This window comes from Vicugna pacos, chromosome 1 (genome assembly GCF_048564905.1).
Source record: "Vicugna pacos chromosome 1, VicPac4, whole genome shotgun sequence".
Lineage (NCBI taxonomy): Eukaryota > Metazoa > Chordata > Mammalia > Artiodactyla > Camelidae > Vicugna > Vicugna pacos.
This window is the reverse complement of record NC_132987.1, coordinates 98,833,625-98,856,060: the sequence shown is the minus strand read 5'-3', so window position 1 is coordinate 98,856,060 and position 22,436 is coordinate 98,833,625. Positions and strand designations below refer to the sequence as shown.

The following is a 22,436-nucleotide window of genomic DNA, read 5'->3' as shown; positions in this document are numbered from 1 at the left end:
TTGTTTTGGTTTTTGTTTTGTTTTGTTTTGTTTTGTTTGTGCTGTTTCTTTTTTCATATCCTAAGCATGTGCTTATGTAGTCAACTGAGTTATGCAGCCGTGGGTCCAATGAAGTTTTTATATATTGTTTCAGGGTTTTTAGTGCTATTTGTTGGGAAAAGGCCCACTATTTTCTTAACTTTTGTTTCTTCAAATGCTTCAGTTTTGTTTTAATAGTAATCATTAAAACTAGCATTCACTGAAAGCATTTTACACATTGGACTAGGTAGAGCATTTTACCTCCATTATTATATTTAATTCTCCCAACTCCCAAGGCAGGTTTATCATAATGCCCATTTTACAGATGAGGAAGCTGAGGATCAAAGAAGATAAGTCCTTTGCCCAAGGTCACATATCTAGTAAGAGTCCAAGCAGGAGATAAACTCAATTATCTCTAACACTGGAACCCAAGCTCTTAGCAGATAAAGCATGTTTCCTTCTTAACACACCACCTCTCCTGACTTCACTTAAACCAGACACGGCTTTGCCTACATTCACTGTCCTGTTCCACTACCTTCTTCTCTCTAGTAGGCCCTTTATTCTGTTCTCTTCTTTCCAGCCATCTGTTTCTTTGCCTCATTGCCAAATACTGAATTTATAACCCCCTATTTTGTCGAAAAGAGCCATGACCTGATTTCTGAATTAATTGAAAACAAACACAAAGCACCATGCTGTAACCCAATTTAGTCACGATGTGTCTCCCTTGCAGCCTGCATAACACTGAATCTATTATTGCACAAGCTTGCTTTTGTAAGCTGCTATATTAATCAGCTGCTGTAACAAAATACTATACACCAGGTGACTTATTAATAACAGAAATTTGTTTGCCAATAGTTCTGGAAGCTGGGAGTCTAAGATCAAGTTGCCAGCATGGTCGAGTGCTGGTGGGAGCCCTCATCTGGGTTGCAGAAGCCTGACTTCTCCTCAAGTTCTCACGTAGCAGAAAAGGGAGGAGCTAGCTCTCTGTCCTCTGTCCACTTCTTACAAGGGCCCTAATCTCATTCAGGAGGGCTCCACTGTCATGAGCTAATCACCTCCCAAAGGCCTCACCTACCAACACCAACACATTAGTGACTGAATTTCAACATACGCATTTTGGGGAGACACAAATATTCAGTCTGTAACAGTTGCTCAAGCAAGCTCACCATCATCACCTGAGTGGGAAACCAGCCACTTATATTAAACGTGGTTGTAATTGTCTATGCCTTCAACTGTACCTGGGTATGAGGAAAATATCAACAATTTGTCCTTAAAGGTTTTCCGGTAATTTGTTAACTTTCTACCAGTGATAGAAGATCTATCCTCTAAGTAAAACGTGCCATCGTGACCTTACCACTTATCCTGCTCTGTCAGTGTGACAGGTGATTTTCCTCTTCTCAAATTAGGCAACTGTTCTAGCAACTCAAAGTAATTCTTGTGACATGACTGACATTTGAAAAAGTGACATATCTCTTTCATTAAAAAGTTGCATATTATGAGTGAGGAGGCCCCTGTGCGCCAATAAAACTGAAAGAAAAAACTTCTACATCGATCATTCTGAGAAAGAAAGCCAATAAATATTATTCCATCCCCATGAACATCATTATAAGCTTTGAGACTAGTGGGGTCATTGTTTATATTAGATGCTTAGAATAAAGACATAGTTGAAGTGATTTTTTAAAATGCAACATAGAGTTGAGAAAGTAAGAAGCTATTGAAAATGTGAGATGTGAGTTGAAAGAAAATAATCCATCTTATTCATCTGGAAGATACCCAGTCACTTTCATCTTGTTCTATAATAAATAATGTTTTAAAGAAATATTCAGCATCTACTAAAAGAGGATTTCATCAGAGGGAAAAGTATTAAATAATGCATTTCCATGCTTTTAAATTTATGCATGCTTTCAAATAAAATATTTTTAAGGCATAAATCTCTTTAGCCCATGCAGATGTCACAAAATTTAGACATGGGTGTAGAGAAATGCCAACTTGCTGGGATGTGAGGATTAGATACCGTGCCTGCCAGACAACGTGAATTCGAGAAGCTCTCTTCTACTTCTTTGAAGATAACGTCCCAACTCAAAATACCTGTGGTATTTGGAATAAAAGCAGTCTTTTAAAATAGGCTAAAATAAATTATTATTTGCTCTTATGAAGTACCTTTCTTTTGAGGATGTGCAACAGGTTGGGGAGTGAAAAGCACTCACAGCTCCCTCAAGAGAGACACACACCAGGTTAATATTTTATTTCATACTTACTAGGTTAAGAATACAGAAGTGTATCACCCAGACATAAGCAAAACTAAACCAAAGGGCTAAGAGGGGAAATCATAAACACACACACAGACACACACAGACACACACACACACACACACGCATGCACCCTACATTCACGCACATGTGGGTGAGTGTATGTACATAGAAAAGAAAAGATTTTGGCTCACTTGTGTACAAGCTCACAGAAGGACAGCAGTTTCCAAAGCTACTTGATTCCTCTCCCTTTTCTTTGCAAGGAAGCGATTCCTATAGTGTCCAGTGAGATTATAATGTGTACCGAAAAACAGTTTTAAAATTTTTCATCTATACTTTTTTTAAATGAATAACGTGAATCTTCTTTGCCACTTTAAAGCAGGCATCTGTTACCCATATCACACACCACTGCTAAACTGTTGTTTTGATAGATTGTCTGACGCAGGACGTGCATAAAACCTGTGCCACCCATGGAAATGTGAGCTCCTTTATGTGAAAACCAATCTTTTACCTTTTAATGTTCACACTAGATCTGGTAAGGTGCCAAGGTGCTGTTAATGAAAATACTGCATTTTGTTTTATTCATAGATAGGAGGCCGCACAGTTGAAGACTAAATAAATCGAGTGGCCGTTTCCACAGACTTTTGTTTTCCCCTGATGCAAAAATGTTTGCGTTGTATGACTCATCCTATCTGAGTAGTATGAATAAAAATGGAGATAGCCAAGCCTTTAAAATAACCTAGAATTACCTGGTTTTGTTCCTTGTTCAAACAATGTGAAGTAAAGGAATTCTACTAGAAATAGTCTATGAAAAAAGTCTAAATATAGACTAGTGGGTCAGAGAGTAACAGGATTTGCCTATCCTCAGCCTTCTTTATTAAGGCTTTTCTACTTTCATATGTCAGAAAGCTTACAGCATTAAAATTTAACCAACAAGAATTTCCTGACAGAGTTTCAGTTATCAGGCCAACGATCCAGAAGAGAATAAGAGAACTGTGTCTCGGTGAGAAAAGAGAAGCATTTGGTGTAAGGCATCCAAGCAAATGCCCAACTGTAATGAAAAGCATCATAAAAAATTGAATACACCTGAGGAGATCTGTACCCAGTTTTTGGACCCTGCTGGGGAGCAGCTAACCTTGCATTTCAGCCAAGATTTTTAATATAGATATTTCCCTTTTAAACGACACGCTAAGAATGCAGCATAAGCTCTCATGGTACTTATTCACCTAAAATGACATTCTGTAACAAAGTGAAGTGTGCAAAAGGAACCAAAAAAAAAAAAAGTTTTTTGGAAGAGGTGGGACTCAAGTGGGAACTCCAGGACCTTAAAGAAGGGGAAGAATATGGATCAGAGACCAAGTGAAATGGTTTCTGGATGCGGAGACTACAGAGGGTAATGAGAGCTTCACGTGGTAACTGGAACAAAGTCATGCCAGGTGAATGTACAAGAAACAGAAGTCGATAGTGAGGGTGGAACTGGACCGAAGTAGGAGAGTTTGAACTGAATGCAAGAGGTAAAAGGGAGTCATTGCATTTTTATGAATTCAGCAGTGATATGGTTTAACTGAATCTACGTACTTTATCCCAGCTGTTCGTTAATTTACAAACTTTTTTTTTTTAAATAGAGGTACTGGGGATTGAACCCAGGACTTCGTGCATGGTAAGCACACGCTCTACCACTGAGCTATTACTGCCCCTACCACCCACCCTACCATTTACACATCTTAAACAACTTCTTACTATCCGACTACTTCCATTTCAGAAATACTAGGGCATACAGGTAAACAACATGGGAAAATGAAAAATCCCATAGTTACCACCCAAAGACTGAACTAATTTTAATTCTTAAGATCAATCCTTCATATGTGAAACTTTCTTTCAAGAAAAGGTTAAACATTACGTAGGGGTCTCAAAGCAAGTCCATGAAGTGAACACTACTGCTCCCTTGTCATTTTCCTTATTTTCTTTGAATTTTGAAATACAAAGAAAGACCATGGAATCTGCCATAATGAATAGAAAAATAAGAAATTTCATTATCTTTACTGTTTTATTCAACTTTCCATCTAGCTTAGTTTTAAAATTATATATTAAATGTCAATTCTATTCCTGGACCTGGGGTTAATTTAAGTTTTGGGATTCCTTCGTTCAACAAACAACTACTGAGTAAATTCTTATTGTATGTTACGCTAAATAAATAAGACATCCTGTCTTCAAAGAATTCAAAATCTAATCTGTTTAAATTAGTTTCTATTTAAGATCTTCGTCAAACATTATGAGAAAATTTATGACACAGCTATGCTTTATCCTTCTCCAACTAAACTGGATAGAAATTTTCAAATCTTCTAATTCCCTGGCCAGTCTTATTGCCAGTATTAATTCTCCCACTTCTCTAAAACACATTAAATCCTTTAATTTGTTGAAGAGGTGAGTGTTTCATTTATTTATTCAGTCATTTCATCCACTTATGTGATGTCCTGTTCTATGCCAGAGACGGCCTATGAAAGAGACCAGTTATAGCAAGACCAGGCAGGCTCTAGCTTAGGAGAGCTCCCAGCCTTCAGCAAGCAAATAGGAAGGAGGAGAAAAGCCAGGGAATTCAGGGCTGTGTGGCATCCCACCAACACTGCGGAGTGTGTAGGAGAACCACAGCCTCCCTAGAGGAGATGATTTCAGACCTGGGTGTGGGTAGTTGGGGACGTGTTAAGAGATTGACACATTTAGAATTGGAAACCAGGGTTCTCACTATTTGTGGTTTTGGTTTCCCCTTTATCATTATTTTCCTGCCTTGATCATTTCCACAACTTTGTCCCAGATCACCTCCAGTCTCCACGAGCCACTTCATTTATTGCCTACTGATACCATCTCAGGGATTATCGTGCCACCGTCTTCTTGAGAAGTCGAAGACCAGAAGTCTTGAATTTTCTTAACTCCCCTTCTCTCCTAATGACTTTGTCCTTCTTCCCTCTTTTCTGAAGTTAAATTGCCCACCTGAGTGCCAAATCTCATCTCCACCCATCTTCTCAGGACTTCATTGAAGATTATTCTTTTCCTCTGCTATATTTTAATCTCTTTTTCTCTAACCCCATTTTCTTTTCAATCTCTAACCATGTTCAAGTTAGTTTTATACTTCAAAAAAAGTGAAATAGGCTGGGACATCATGCTGTACACCAGAAATCAACACACTAACTGACTATACTTCGATTTTTTAAAAAGTGTAATAAAATAAATATTTTGCTTGTATGCTAGGCCAGTGTGTGCTAGGCCAATGCCAGTTCCACTGCTTCAGAATTTCTTGAAGGGCCCAGGAATTTAGAAGAGTATAATGGTGATAAGCACTTATTTCTTATATGGAAATAAGGTGGACCTTTCTGTGCTGATGTTCCCCTCCACATCCCCACCCCACCCCAAGGCACTCCTTTCAGCCTCACCCTGTAAGGACAGTCAATCTAGGCTCTGGGTCCTCTCGCCTGGCAGATTCTTCACTCTATACCAGGTATTGAGTCCATCACAAGGAAGATGCATTGACTCGCTGGATCTTTTGACCGTCTGTACGTGTATCTCTGCATTGCTGTTTTCTGGCTGAATGGAAAGCCTAAGGAAAAGTAACCTAAGGCTGAGTTCCAGCCTTCATTCACTCTCAACATGAGTCAGGACCAGCTTTCATGGCTAGATCAGCTCACTTTCTCTCTACTTCTTCAAGCTGCTTCTATTTGTGTTTCCTTTCACTGCCATAGTCTTGAAAACATAGTCCACATTTACTGGGTCCACATCCTCAACTCCTATTTACCACTCTGTCCAATACCATCTTCCTTTTCCTCTAACCACTCCATTGATAATACACTTGCTGAACTCACTAAAGTTTTCCAAATACCAAATTATATGACATTTTCTATTCTTATTGTACTTGACTTCTATATACTATTTGGGGCTGTTGACAGTTTCACAAGTCATTAAATGTACTTTCCCTGCCATAGATTTATCTTAATTTTCCTTCTACATCTCGTTCTCCTTTGCTTTCTTCTCTTTTTGTCCTTACTTCTGAAATGTTGTTTCTCAGGAGTTCGTGTTTGTTCTGATTAACTTCCCACGTCACATTCTTCTTGGGTGATACCGTCCATAATTTCAACTGCTGATAATTCATAAATCTAAATCTAGCTCTAGTTTTTCCTATCAATATTGTACTTCTAAGTTTATATGAGACTAACTAATCTGATTGTTCCACAGTGATAATTGCATATTGAACTGTATTCCCTAAAATTTCCTGTGTTGGAGCCCTAACCTCCAATGTGACTGCATGTGGAGATAAGGTCTTTAAAGAGATAATTAAGATTAAATGAGGTCATAAGGGTAGGAATCTCATCCAGTAGGATTGGTGTCCTTGTAAGAAGAAGAAAAGAGACTAGGGATGTGCATGCACAGAGGGAAGACCATGTGATGGCACAGCAAGAAGCCGCTGGACCTCATCATTTATCCTGTATTTTAAACAAAAGAAGCCTAGACATCTCTTTCTCTTACTCCCACATCTAACAAAGGATAGAAACTAGCATTGTGGTAAGGAGTGCAGGCTCAGAGACAAATCGTCTGCATTGAGATTTTAGCACTGCCATTTGGCAGGTCTAAAATCATGGAGACTTATTTAACCTGTATATCTATCTCATCTGTGAAAATGGTATTGATAGTAGAAATAGCTATCTCATATGGTTGTTAGGAGAAATAGAATGCCTAACATTGATCATTTATTAATGTCAACTATTATTATCATCACCATCATGGTTAATCATCACCACATCCTCTTAATTATACCATAAAGTTTCTTTGAATCTGGACCATCTTTTTTTCCCTGCTATCCTATCCCTGCTATTATTATTAAGCACTCATAAATTACCTTGTCTAGTCCCTCTATCTTTCTATAAAAATATTTTTTCTTTTTATTTTTTCTATCAGTCTTCCATTCCCCTCAATCTGTCTTCAGAAAAGATGCTAGAATAATCATGAGGAAAAAAAATCTGAACACATTCTCTTTATTTCCTTCTAATAATATTCCCACTGCTTATGATGGGAGGAAGAAAATCCAACTTTCCTAGCACTGTATACAAGATGTTTAAAAATCTCATTTTCACAATAGCCTACACCCACCTACAGACACTGACACAAGTCCATTTCACAGACTAGACTGAATTCAACTTTTTGAGAATAATTATCATTAGTACCTTTATACCTAAGGAGTCAGTAGCTATTTACCAACATTCTGCCCATTTTTATCCATCTGGAAAATAAGTCATCCTTCAGAATTCAGTTCAAATGTCAGTTCTCAGTAAAAGGTGTTGGTAAGGACCTTAAGTCCATGATCTATAAAGGCTTCTTTTTCTCTGCATTGATCTATCTATATTTACTCTTTTAAAAAGGGGAGGAATATATCTACTTTGAAAGTCAAAGATAATTTATTTAGTGATTGATTTATATTAAACTAAATCTATTTTGACTAGAGTTTTGTTGTATTATCTAAGTATGCTTTTAAAATTTTTTCTTTGGCCATTTCTTTATTCTTTTTTTTTTAAATGCAAGTATATTTTCTACATAGATGTCTACACTTTTATATGTGTATATAGAGATGAGTTAATGTAGTTTAAAATAGCCATATTTATAGAATGGTTCTGTCCACATAGTTGTTGACTTTACCAGACTGTAGTGTCCACACCAGAGGCACACTGTGAGGAAAGACGTGGACTCGAGAGTCATACCTTCTGGATTCAAATCCCAGTTTTACTATGTAATAGCTGAGTCACTGCAGGTCAGTGATTCAAACTGCTATGCTTCTGTTCTTCCTTCAGCAACCTCACAGTGCTAAGGTGACCATTAGATTAGTTAAAAGATAAAAGCTCTTAGAAGCAAGGTCAGTACATAGTAAAAACTCAGTAAACATTAGCTACTTAATTAGTTTAAAAGAGTGTGCTGCCACCCTCAAGCAATGTCTTTCATTTCTGGTTCAGCCTTTTCCACACACAGTGGCGCAGTTCTACCTGTCTGAAGTTCATGAACAAGTGATGCCGTCCGTCATATCCCACACACTGAGTGGGTGTGTCGGGTCAGGTCTACAGTAAGGTGGGAAAGGAAACCCAGCAAACTAGATTTTCCTTCCACATGCTGTGTATTGAACTTACCCATCTGCTATTTCTGTTCAGTGTTGCCATTACAGAAGTCGATGGCAGAGAGACACAATTTAAGTGGATACTTAGATCTCTTTCAGGGCACCTCGCCTTGTAAAATGATTGAGCAACAGATGTGTACAGTTTACGTCCTGAAATGCGAAGGATAATTAAATTTGTCTATTTTTATCTATATAGGACAAATAAAGGCCCGACTTAGATGTGACTGTAGAAAATCTTAATGCTTCACATCTGTTGTCAGTTAACTCTTCACCTAAGTTTTAAACAAAAGAGTTTTTCATGTTTCTGTCAAAGTGATATACATTTTCCTTTGAAAATGTGAAAGTTTTTCTTAAGATAAGGCTTATAAGTAATTACTGGTGAAATTGAAATGAGCCTTAAGAATTATGTGTGCTGTCTTCAGTAGCCCTCCCATTAATGTTTCTAACATTGTTAATTTTTTATGTTCTAATTGTGTTCAGTTGTAGCCTTAATTTTGACTCTAGTGAAATATATTCCTGCAAAATATCCTTCTACTTTAATAAATTGAAATCCATAGTAGAAAATGATTTCAATTATGCAAGATTAAGCTGATTTTTCTTCTTGAGTATGTTTTGTATATTCTAATGTACCCTATTATATTTCTTCAAAAAGTGTAGTTTTATTTTAAATTTTTTATTCTTTCAAAATAATGCCTGGTTTCACCTACTAATATATTGGTGAGATCTATACATATAATTAATTACTTATTATCCAGCTTAAATCTTTTGGATTAGGCAAGATTCATTTAATTATAAAAGCAATCTCTTTCTATATTCTGAGAGGGATTTACGGTGATTTAAAAGTACATATATCAGACGAAGTTATTTTTGTTATTATTGTTGTCCTGACTTTTCATAAAGTGAAGTGAGTGACAATGGCTAAGTTCTTATCTGCAGTCTTACTGTAAATGTGGTATCACCGTCCAGTTGGATGTATCTTGAGGTTCCAAGTAAAACAGTTCCAACTTCTCAACAAACTGAGGGTAGTCCATCTGCAAAGTTATATATAAATAACATAAATTGGAAAATACTTCTTTCTTCCATCAGAAATCTAGTTGTTGGACATTACTTGGCTTTATACAAATTTAATTCAGTATAATTCTATATATGAAATTTAGTTTATCAAAAATACAGAAATAGCAAAATTTAAACTGCCAAATCAATAAATAGCAGTTAGCAAGAGTTTATTGTACATATATGAACAGTTCACAGACTGGGATCTTCCACATCCAAAGATTGATACGAAGCTCATGAATAAGAATTACAGGATGACTTACAAAGTAAAAATGAGGAAGCTGTCTACCCTTTATAGTGATTGGTTACTGCAATGGGAGTTTCCAAATGGTAGACGACTGGTTAAAAATGATTACCTCATATCCTTTTTAAGAAGATCACTTAAGTTTCTTTTATGATTGTCCAAGGCATTTACCAAAAATAACCTAAGTTAAGTTTCACTTATGTTCATGAAATAAGCTAGATTTAGTTTCGCTTACATGGCTTCAATGGCTCTGTCTGCTCAGGGTATCTCAAGTCCACTCTGTATTTTGTATCTAATTTCAACAAGTTCAATGGAAAATAGTTGTATTGTTTCCTGTTACCAAGCAAAACTAATGACAATGAATTCTTCACTACTCACCCAGTGATTTTTGGCAATTTCACCTATAGTAGACTGTATAAACCCTGCCCAAAGATGTCCGTGTACTAATCCTCTGAATGTGAGAATAAATAAGGTTACAGGGCAAAGAGAAATTAAGATTGCAGATGGAATTGTTTGCTAATCAACTGACCTTAAATTAAGAAGATTAGCCTGGGTTATTCAGGTGATCAAAGGGGCCCCTAACACAGGAATGAGAGGCAGAAGAGAGCCAGAAATATGGCAGCAGGAAAAGGTACTCCCACGGTTCCTAGTTTAGCTTTGAAGATGGAAGAATTGAGTCATGAGCCAAGGACTGAGGATGACCTCTAGAACCTGGAAGAGGCACATAAAAGGTATTTCTTCTAGAGATTTCAGCAGGAATGCAGCTCTGCTGATACCTTGATTTTAACCCATTGAGATCCATTGGGACTTCTGACCTCCAGAACTATAAGATAATATGTTTCTATTGTTTTAAGCCCCTAAGTTTTTGGTAATTTGTCATAGCAGCAATAGGGAATAAATAACATATCCAACCCTATATCACCGTCATCTTTAGTGTTTGACAGTAAATTATTTTTATTTTCACCAAAGGAATTCTAACAATTTGACTTTACACAAAATTTTACTGCCATTTGTGTCTTTGTTATATTGATCTGGGCCAAATCCAAACCACCAAAAGGTGATATTTCCTTCTCAAATGCTAGCCCCTTGGGCCAAGAAGCACTTGGATTCACAGTTTTGGAAATTAGCTACCCCATATTTAAGCAATTCAGTTCAGAAGCAAAAACCAATTACTTAATTACTCTAGGGACTCTTCAAAATTCAGTGCACAGAAGCAGTTACATTTATTTTCAGAAAATACTCTTCCTTTCTAATTTAGCTGCTACAGGTAGGCTACACATAATTTGGTTTCTGATTTCATATTTTATTAAAATACACTTAAAATTATTTTAAAATAAAGATGATATTTAGTAGGAAAATCCATAATTTACTTGTGCTAAAATTAAATGGTCTTCCACTTTGGCATTTTGCAAAATCTGATAGCATATTCATTTTTCCTTAGGTATAAACTTTCAAATAAACTTTTAATTATTACATTTAAAGCACTATCTCAGTTTACTAGAACCAAAACAGAAATACATGACTTTGCCCTAAAGCCTACGTATTTTCACTTGTACGATATTACATGTTTTACAAAAAACAGGCCTTTTTTTTAAACCATGGATTTAAGCCATAGTCTAGGTAGGTAAAGTTTGTTTTCATGTTCTGTCAACTATAGAAAATATTCCTATGAAAAAGAAAGAGAGAGAGAGAAGTAAATTCAAACTGAAATTTAAAATTACATATGTAAAATTATCACTATCTCATGTTTTTAGATTGCAGATTACTCAAAACACATTCCACTACATGAACTATTCTAGGTTACATGAGGGCAATCATCAGTAAGGGAGCTCATTATCTGTGATACCTCTAATTACCCCTACGCTAGCACTAACCCTATGGTTTAATCGATGCATATTAAGAAAATTTGCTAACAGGAACTTGTTATCCTAATTTTTGCTGTGGAGTTCCATTAGAAAGTCATGTTACTCATCTGAACTGCCACAACAACAGCATTATCCCTAGGGTACTTTTTCACATCAAGGTTAATTTAAAGTGATTTGCATAAGTACTACAGATGTTGCTATGGGGATAAGAACTGCATATCTTCTGTGATGGACATCATATGACTGCTGTTACAGTCCTGGTAAGATTGGATTATTTGTTTTAATGTCATGCAAAGCAAGTCACATGGTAGAGATTAGTATAGTTTTAATAGCATTGCATATTCTGAAATCAATCACCTTTTCACTTCTTCAGAATGCTGTGTATTAAAAATCACTGCTTTATGATTGACCTAAGTAAATTTATCATGTTGTGTTTGGATGTTCAGAATACTTCTTTTAATTGGTATTGATTCTTCCATCTCCCAGGAGGAGAGAAACAGTAGTTAAAAGGAGAATGGTTATTCACATTCAATTCATTCAACAAGCATTCATTGAGAGCTTACTGTGGGTCTGGCATTTTCTATGCGCTGACAACAAAATGAAATTTTGTAGTCAATATTTACTCTGGGTTGTTTTTTTCTAATTGAATCTGGACACATGTCGTTTCCAGACCTGTAAATAAAGTAAAATTTGATAGAGGACTGAGAGGCAGAGTTTAGGAGTTGGAATACAGAAGCAGATTGCACCTTGGCTTTAAAAGTCAGTAAGTGAAGAACACCCCTGAAGAACAGAGATGACAAAGGAGAATCTCCGACGTCTGTCAGTGGTTGTGGGAAAGAGTGGCTATTTCTCTTGGAGAGAATGAGCAGTAAATATTGAAATACTGAGAAATAAATATAGGAAGAAATATTTCATCATCTGTCATTTTTCTTGCTTGGAACTGGAGAGAGGTTTTTGTAAAGTTGAGTGAAGAAGTCAAGGAAAAAGTAATCAAGTTGAAGAATAAGATGAGACAAATAACAGCTATTTCTCACCATAGTCAAATTTTGGTATCTGTGTATATTGAGAAATTGGGGGTGGGAGGTGGGGAGGACACCACCAATGACAAAGGGAAGGTGAGAAAGTGTTTAGATGAGCCCATTCAACTGCCAGAAGATCTGACTCCCTAGGGGTTAGAATTTAGATTCTGGGAACAAATTCGCAGTTTATGTGATTCTCAATTTTCCAATATATATAAGATTATAGTATATGAAATAAGATGGTACGTAATTATCAAGTTACTAGAAGAGCAGCACAGAGTGATTTTTTTTAATTCTCTGAAAAAATTTTACAGATGTCTGTGACACTATTGATTACTAACATAGCGAAATGTTTCTTAGACAATTTTGTAGTTTTCAATCTCACATTATTATTAAGGGCTGGGGTATAAGAACAATATTAAAAACAGATACTTGATACTTAAAATGGGATATTTAATAATGCCAAATGATTTCTAAAATGCCATTTTCACTGTCATTTTTCATTATAAGTTTAAAAAATTTTTTGTGAAATGCAAATTTGTTCCAACTCTTATATTTCTTGAGCAAATGTAGCAAATTCTTGAAACTTTTCTCCTAAAGTCTTTAATCAAGATCCTCATTATTTCCTATAATCTTGGTCCCAAAGAGCAGATGATAGTAGCTATGATAAAAATTTTTACTGCCTTTAGGTATAATTATCAAAAATGCATTGCAATTTCATAACCTCTGTAGAGATTTTTCCTGAGACAATGCCCAGTGTAACAGCAGGGAGGAGGCCATCAACTCTCCTCCGAGAAGGCTCTGTTTGTTCCTAGAATTATTTAATTAAATTACTTAGTGATTGTAATCAAGTTGATATTTCAATGTAGCAAGTAGAGCAGGAAATATCCTTGTACCTCAGACTGTCCCATCAATATACACTTTCCTGTAGCTTATCCTATTTCCTTTGCATCAACCTTGATAAGTGGCCATCGATAATGCACTGAAGCATCTTTAAGTGATAGTGGATTCACTTCCTCCAGCAGCATCCTGTTTCATTTTCAAAAGCATTCATTTAATAGAAGATTATTCCTTAGGTTCAATCCACATTTGCCCTCATAAAACTTCCCCCTGTTAGTCCTAGGTATGGTCTATCTGTGTGTCTGGCAGTTATCAAATATTTAAAAACACTTACCAAGTCCCACCATCACTTCAGGCTCTAAATATGTAAAAGTAAATTCATTTACTCTTACTCCATAGATGTTTTTCTCTACCTTCCTTCTTTTTGTAGTTTTAGAATGTTCCCTACCATCAAGCATCTGACAATCTAACTGGATTTTTTAAATGTTAAATATAAATAATGTAATCAACATATGACTGGAATTATGAAATTCTTGATGTAGCCTCCCTGGATGGTTTTGTTGTTGGCTTTTCATTATATTTTAGTTTTACTCTGTATCTCACAATGAGTCTTCACCATAACAGTTGGTGAAGGTTTATCATGGGTCTCCTTTACAAAATAACCTCTGTAGTGTCTCTTCAGATGCAGTTCCCTCTCATATGTCACATGTTTAATGCAATACAGTCTTTCAAGAATTTATCCATAGCATACAGGGAAAAAATTTAAATTATAAGCAATAACATATTTTTGTACTAATATCTTCTAAATATTTCCAATTAGAATGTAATGAATAAATTAATTGATAAAGAACAATACAGATTTGAAGTGTATTATCTAGAATTCACTAAGTAACAACATTTATTCTGACCCTTAAACTGGTACTACTGTGCACATGAAATGAGTTGTCTAGGGGGTAATCAGCTTGGAGGAAATAGCCAAGACTGTTGGGGTGCCAAGTTTTAGCTTCAACTTTATTTTTCATGTACTTAATACATTACTAATTATTGAACAAGTCATTTGTGCTTCATGCTATGGTAGAGAGTCAAAAAACAATAAGCCTCTCACAAACCTAACAGTCTACTGAGAGCAGAGAGGAGGGAACCCAGCTGAGCAAGCAATTATAATGCAGTATGGTAACTATCGTATTAATAACTCTATTGTGAACCCATGTGGAATATATGACCCATATTTGAGTGGATCCCAGAGGAGGTGATATCCCTATCTAACCTGAAGAAACAGAGAATGGATTTTCAAGGTACTAAAAGTAGTTCCATTGGGTTCTATCTGGTTAGTTCTACTACTGAGAGTCTTAGTAATGGAAATGCAAGCTATTAATCTGGAAACAGATCATGCCTTGTCTTGTAAAATACATTAAGTAACTTTGGACCTTAAGAGCAATAGGGAGTCATTGAGGGATGTTAGTAAGGGAGGACTTGATTCTGGATGCCTTGAGCAGCAGGTGTGGTGAATGGTCAGATAAGAAAGTGGCAGAGTAGAGAGCTGATGTGTCCAGTTAGAAAGATTGGATGTGAAGGTGTACAGGACATAATAACAACTCATGATTTTGAGAGGAAATTTGGATAAAGATATAAATTTGAGTCATCAGCATATAAATATAAATGAAGGACTGAAGGATTGTTTCCAATCTTTCACAAATCATAATTAGAGTGAGAAAAGCATCAAAAACAGGGCATTAAGGAGTAGTAAGATTTAATGAATGAGCAGAAGAGGCACCTATTAGGGATTCCAAATGGAGAAGCTGGGATGTCAGGAGAAAACCCAACAATATGGCTGGAAGATGGAAGCCAAGGACAAGTGACTGTCAAGGAGAGAGTAGGCATTGTGCCACATGCTACCCAGGTTTTTAATAAGAATGTAGGGACCAATGAATTCAGTGACAAGAAGACCATTGTGAACTTGGAGTTTCTGTGGAGTGTTGGAGTCAGAAGCAAGATACCTCTGAGTAGACAAAAGAGACACTGGATTTTAACTGGATTTGTCATTTTCTATTCATCAAACAATGAAATTCTGTACCAACTGGCAGAAAGTAAATGCTGAATAATACCCAGCATCATCATGGGTGTGGGGAGCAGGCACCAGAGGACAGTGGGCAGTTAGGGCTTCTCAGTGCAAGAACTTCGGCATGTTTAACAAAGTTCCAAAGATGCTCACCAGGAGACCCAGACTTTTACTACAAGAAATTTAACTTATAGAAAAACTGGACAGCTATTTTATTTTGGCATGACTTGTAATCGCACACACAAAATGGAATTAGCCTAGAGAGCTGTTTCGAGGGTTGAGCTGAACAAATATTGGTAGAGTTATACAATGAAATAGAACTTGTTTGAAAGAGTGAGCTGAATCTATAGATAGAATATGGAGAAACGTTTGAGAAAAAGAATTTTTTTGAAAAAAGGTAAAGAGTATGAGGAGCTTTTTTTCTCCACTTAAGAGAGAATATACATACACATGTGTCTGCAAATGTCAGGAAGGCGACCCTTAACGGTAGTTATTTCTGGGAGTAGGTTTGAGGATGTGAGTTAGAATGGGGGATTTTAATTTCCTTTGGGGGCTTTTTTTATGCTTGTTTGTATTTTTTTTAACATGAGTATGTATTATTCTTGTAATAACAAAAGTAAAGATAAAAATAAAAGGCGTGTGTCTCATCACATATGCTTTTATTTAAACACTGTAATATTCTCTCGCTGCCTCCTGTTCTGTGTCCCACTTTGCTGCCCTATATTGCGATTGTGTGTCTAGAGGCAAACCACACTGTGTAAAGTGCTTAGAGGCTGCTTCCTTATCTTCTGCTTTACAGTGTGCCCCACTTTCCTTAAGCTCCATCATCCAGTATTCACCTGAAATAAGACTGACAACTGTGTAGGGAAACTTCTTTTATATAACGGTAGGCTTTGAGCATTTAATTGATTTAATTTTATTTTAAAATGAGCAGGGCCTTGATCTTGTGCACGTCTTAATATCAAAAGGCACATTTCTAAGTGTCTGCTCTGAATGGTTTAGCTGCTTCCTTGAGTTACAATTCTATGGTGAGGAATCAGGGTGAAATCACATTACTGAAGAACACATGTGTCTGGCAAGTTCCCAAGGCATGAGTATTTATGGCATGATGAGTTGTGAATTTGACGTTGATGCAGGCACACGACAAGCAGGTGGTTCAAATCTAATTTTGTCACCAGCAAAGTGGACTATTTTAAAAAGTGTAAAATGTTTGTTTTATAGAAAATCTTTACCCGAAATGAACAATAAATAAATTGAAGTCAGTGCTATTAACTTCTCTATGAAATGGAGTAAGTGTAAATGAATTGATATGAAATACCTATTCTAGGAGCTATGGAAACGAATGGCAAAGAAGAAAAGAGGATAGGATGACAAATGCTTGCAACTTTTCCAGAGCACTTTTCAATAACGATATATCAAGGGATGATACGGGCTTCTTAAAACTAAGGACATGGATAAGATTGATGGAGAGGTACCAAAGAACAGGTTGCTCCCCTCCAAAACAGAGATCCTTCTCATCTTTGGTTGTAAATGACTAGAAACAAGAACATAGTATGCTATGCTATGATAGAAATATGCTCCATGTCAATTGGAATAAAACCACAAGTGCTCTGCGGAGGGGTAAGATGAAAAGATTAAAATTCATTAAGATGGCTTAATAAATTTCTCATTAGTTAAATTAAAAAGTGGAGTTTATATTGACCTCTTTTTTTGCAACTAAGATATTCTTATTTTAAGTAATTACCATAAACATTTGATCAAGGCAGCCAGTAATCTGTTAAGGATTTCTGAAAGAAAAGGGTCGTTTAACACTCTAGAAGAGTACTCCACGGAGACATTAGTGTCTCCTATTAGCAATCCTCACCACTAGGCTTAGTAGCACATTTCTAAGCTTTATGTATTAAAGAAGAAATTCATCTTCCATTTGTTTTCCCCCTTGGGCACGAAGAAATTGGAGGACAGGTCAGTATGTAACCTTGAAACTCCTAACCCTCAGAAAGGAAAGAGGGTTATGTATTTCTATCCCAGATAATAATAAGAAATAAAGAGATAACCAAGTAGGTTGCTTTGTCTAAGAAAAAGGGGGTGGGGACAGTCTTGCTGAATTTGAATGGAAGAAAGCCAAAGCATACATACATGATTCAGTATACTCGATTCAGTGAAAATGTCTGTATTGTGGCAATTAATACACATGCATATTTTAAGCTGTCAGTAAAGAGAATGGGCCATGTTTGATTTCAAATATAGTTATTTAATTAAGCATTTCTAATGGACTGGATTTTTTGTGTGACTTTAGTAATTTCCATGGCTAATATTATGATTCTAGGTTACAAAAAAAATGTTCATTTTTTCAAAAGCTTTAGTAATCTCAAAAGAAAATAATTCAGACTGTGGCTTTGATATGTGTGAAATATGGGTGTATCTTATAGATCTGTATTGTAATGGAATGTGTATAATTCACATTGTATTATTACATGTATGTAATTTTTATTTTCATCAAGTGCATAATGAATAGGTAAATAAATAAACTGTACAACAGCATGACCCAATACCTCATCATCCTTCCCAGTAGAAACCATTTTTTCACCTTTTCCGTTTTTGTTCTCACAGTCATCTCCAAAGTTCTAACAACATGCTCTGCTTTTATTACTCAATTTATCACATTTAGACTTTTTTATTTCTTGTAATAAAAAAGAGCATTTAGCTTATTTATACTTTTCCCCATTTGCTACCCAGTTTTAGGTATTTATGTCAATATTTTTAATCCTTTCACTGAGCATTATGAGCTTTAAATAATACAATGAAGACCCTACATTTCTGTCTCCCCTCAATTTTTATCCAGATATCTGAAACCACACAATATGTCGATGACACTATTAGCACCCTATCATTCCATCTATCTCACAATCTCTTCACCCAGACTTTTCCAACTTTGGTAGTGTGCTCTTATTTTTATATTGTTAAGGTTGATAACACCATATGGTCCATAATAACCATAATTAATCTTGCAGAGATTGACTTAAAGGTTGAATGTAAATATTGCAATCTATCAAAATGCCCCTAAAGGGTTACAGCCATTGAAATATTGCCTCTGCAGCAAATTAGCACGTTAAGATTCTGCTTTATTCTCTGTGGGCTTAATACTGTGATACCTGTACCACTCAAAGGATCCTAACATAAAGGTCAAATGGATTCTTTTCCTTATATACCATTAGTTGCTTAAATCATACCTCAATCCATTTAGTTCCTACCTGGAATGGGGTTTTTCCAGGAGGCTTTTGATTTTCACATTTGTACTTAGTACCATTTTTCTTACATTCAGAAAAAATATATTCACCCACTTTTGCTTCTAAGCTGGTATCTTCCAGCTGAAACTAATGCATGGGGTCCCTTTGATTCTCTTGGAGTTTGACTTCTTCTTCTACTTTGAACTGATAGCATTCCAGACTTACTGCTCCGTTCTCCTTCTGTCACCTGGAAGTTTCTTTTTAAAGACTTCCTATTCTTGTTCGATCATGTATTAAACCCTATGCCTTCCTCATTCTTGATTTTCAGCTTTATTTTGCTAGATTTTAAAAAAACCTACTGGTTTGTTTTGGTTAAATACAGTGATTGAGCTTCAAAGCTTCAAAATAGTTGATACACTGATGGAGAGGCAGACACTCTTCAGACTAATTTCTGTCAAGTTGATGGTCATCGCCATGAAAACACCGCACAGGTGAAGAAACAGGTCTGCTTTTGCTGTTTAAGATCATATATTCAAAATAAACCCAACTAAGAAGAAGATCAACTCTGTTGTGATAATTGCATTTCATGGAATTCACATCCTCATGTGAACTGGAAACGATAAAGTATTAATAGCGTTCCTAGGGTTTTACTTCTATTCCGACACTCCTCAGTGATTTCATCGTAGTTTAGGAATAAAGGAATGTAATTTATTCCAAGAAGCATGAAAATCTTCAAGTACTATTCAGGGAGTTTCAAAATTACCTAAGTTAGAAGAAAGAAAAACATTTTGCCTGTGTTGTGAGGAAGAACATGTCATAACAAAGTTACAAGCTGCTTCAACCTACAGCAATACCGATTTTGAAATATTTTATGTATAACAGCACACTGAACCATTAGGATAATGAGGCCTCTTCTTTAAAAACGATGTCTTACAAGTATCATGAGTCTTTTCCCTCTTCCAAATAATGTACATTTTATACAAAATAAAGTTATATTTATAATGTTGAATTTATACTTTGATTCTCCTCCAAGAAACTACTTTTTAAAAAAGGTGGTAAAGAATGAATTGCATCTCTTCCAATCATATTAAGCCTGATGAAGAAACCGAGGTTCTTCACTTTGAACAACCAAGAATTGCAGGATGAGAGTAAGACATATAAAGACACTTAGAAATGCTGAGCAGTCATGAATATTACAAAGATATAGCCATAGTAATTAATAGAATAAATTAAAATTTGTTTGGAAGAAACAGACTTAACTTCTTAGAATATCCCTGCCAAGGATGTTAAGATTCTGCTTAAACACTTAGAGAGATGGATTCAGTTCAACAAATACTTATCATGGTACTAAGCACTTTGATGTCCCAGACTCGGGACTATTGCAAAAGATACACAATGCACAAAGCAGGGTCCCTATTCTTAAAGGCTGCCGAGCCAAGGGTAGCATCCTCAATCCTTATTTTTAAAGGCAACAAAGTTTAGACAATATTTATACACAGAGCATCCCCATGGACATTTGCAGTTTTAAACCCCTTCCCTACTCACACCTACCAATGTAGGGCATAGGGATGTAAAGCCATCAGAAGTATTTGTTTGATTTTGCTGCGTGATGTGTACTTTTTGTATATGTCAGTGAATGATAGTCACTTGCTGATTAATAATACATTTTTGAATCACTCTCTTTTTTTTTTACAAATCTTTTATAAACTTTTGAAAGTCAGTAACTATTTGGCTATTAGAGTGTTTACTTCGTGTTCTGCTCTCCCCAACCCTGGCCAAAAGCTGTTGGATGCTGAGAAGAGAAGGATGAACAGGATAAGCATAGGTTGTAATAAGTCCCACTGTTCTAGGCTCACGGATACAGGGAACTAGCGCAGCTGAAATTTCTGAGATTTCCATCTATAAAATGTAAACCAGGAGAACAAGTGATACAATATAATAAATGACTATGTATTATCTACACTGATCTGACCTTTTTTATACAATAATTTTGAATGTAATTTTTAAACTTCATGATGTCTTCATTCTGTTGCCATGGCATAAATTCTTCCCCAAATTCTTTCCAGACTTTTAACCACTTCAGCTTGCCTCTAATTACTTTTTATTTCAGTTCTTTTCTCACTGTAATACTATTACCATGAGCAGTGCTCTCCTTGCAAAAGCAGCTGGGAATGGACCATGTGCAGTTTTCCAGGACCTTAATTCTGCATTTTAAATTCCTTAGAAGTAATGCAGTGCAGTTATTAAGCTGTATTGTTTTCTCTTCCTTTGGCCTTTTCTCCTTTCTACAAGAGCTACATAATCTCTCCTGAATTTCCTAATTGAGTTTATCTTGATTTTCACCAAGTGTATGCCTTTCCCTCTTCCAACACAAGGCGCTCTTTTCTGAATTTCCCATCTGATCAATATTGTTGGCCCAATAAACATATATGAACTGATTATAATTCACAAGTGTCTTCCAACACATGACCTGAATTACTACTTCTGGGCAAGATAGTTTACTTTTTGTTAAGTAGCAGTTGTCAGAATGTTCCTTATATTGAACCCAAATCTATCTGCCTTTAATACTGTGCATCCTATCTGGTTCTGATATCTCAGGTGATATGTATTTACATAATTGGCCTCCACCTGTAATTTGGGGAACACAATCATGGATTTTCTTAATTATACTCCTAAATATCACAAAACCTGATTCTGAGGCCCTTTCAGCATTCCACCCTTTTAGAACATACACCAATTCAACCATGTCCATAAACTGTAAGACTTGGAATGCAGGGAGATCCTCTAGGTGCATCTATTGGCAAAGAGCTAAAGGAGGGACAGATAACTTGGCTGTGAACACTTTGTGTGTAAGTATTTGAGTCAGAAGAACCTAAGCACAAATCTCAGTTTGGATGTTAACTGGCCGTGTGATCTTGGTTGACTACTCAAGTCACCTCCCTGAGCCTCAAATTACCCTTCTGGAGTAAAAGGTACAATTATCTACCTCCTGTCTCCTCATAAGGACTAAATGAGATGTAATCAGCTCAGCACAGTGTCTGGCACAAAACAAGCACTCAGTAACAGTAGCTTTTTTTATTGTGGTCACTATCATTTGTTGTATTTATTACTCTTACTACTACTATGGTTATATTTGCTTTCAGAAAAAAAAAAGTTACATCATTACTCCCTCTAAACTTAGAGACACAAAGAACTCCCTGCTTTTTTTTCTCCCACATACATTGCTGCTTCATTCTAAGGCCTCTCTTTAAATAACTATAAAAGTACCTTCCATTGCAGTCAATACGTTAGCATATTATTTAAAAAAATCTATCAAACTATTTTCTGGCACAGGCACAAAACCAATTGATGACTGATTATTTCTAATTAGTTATCTGACATTATTTTATCCCTCTTCTACTTTCTTAAACCATCATAGCCCACTCCTTCTGTTACCGAGCCCAAACTCATTCTGCTCGCCACACAAACAGGCCACTAAATCGGGAGATAAGGTGTGCGGGCAAGGAATAACAACTTTATTTGGAAAGCCAGCAGACCAAGAAGATGGCATACTAATGTTCTGGAGAACCACCTCCCCAAGTCAGAATTCAGGCTCCTTTCATGCTAAAAAGGGAAGGGGGTATGGTTGTTGCAAATTTCTTGGTGCTGGAATCCTTTGTTCTTGCAGCTGTCCACATGGGTCAGGTCATGGTGTCCCTGTAAACCTCCAAGAG

At 36.1% G+C, this 22,436-nt stretch overlaps 1 protein-coding gene and 1 non-coding gene across 6 annotated transcripts in view; one reads left to right on the top strand and one right to left on the bottom strand.

Annotated features, from left to right (window-relative positions):
• Positions 1 to 22,436, top strand: part of ROBO2 (roundabout guidance receptor 2) — a 1,146,283-nt gene that overhangs the window by 179,534 nt on the left and 944,313 nt on the right. The window lies entirely within an intron of this gene.
• On the bottom strand, positions 3,891 to 3,966 carry TRNAG-ACC (transfer RNA glycine (anticodon ACC)). Its single transcript has one exon. It is a non-coding gene; the product is annotated as a tRNA-Gly (tRNA).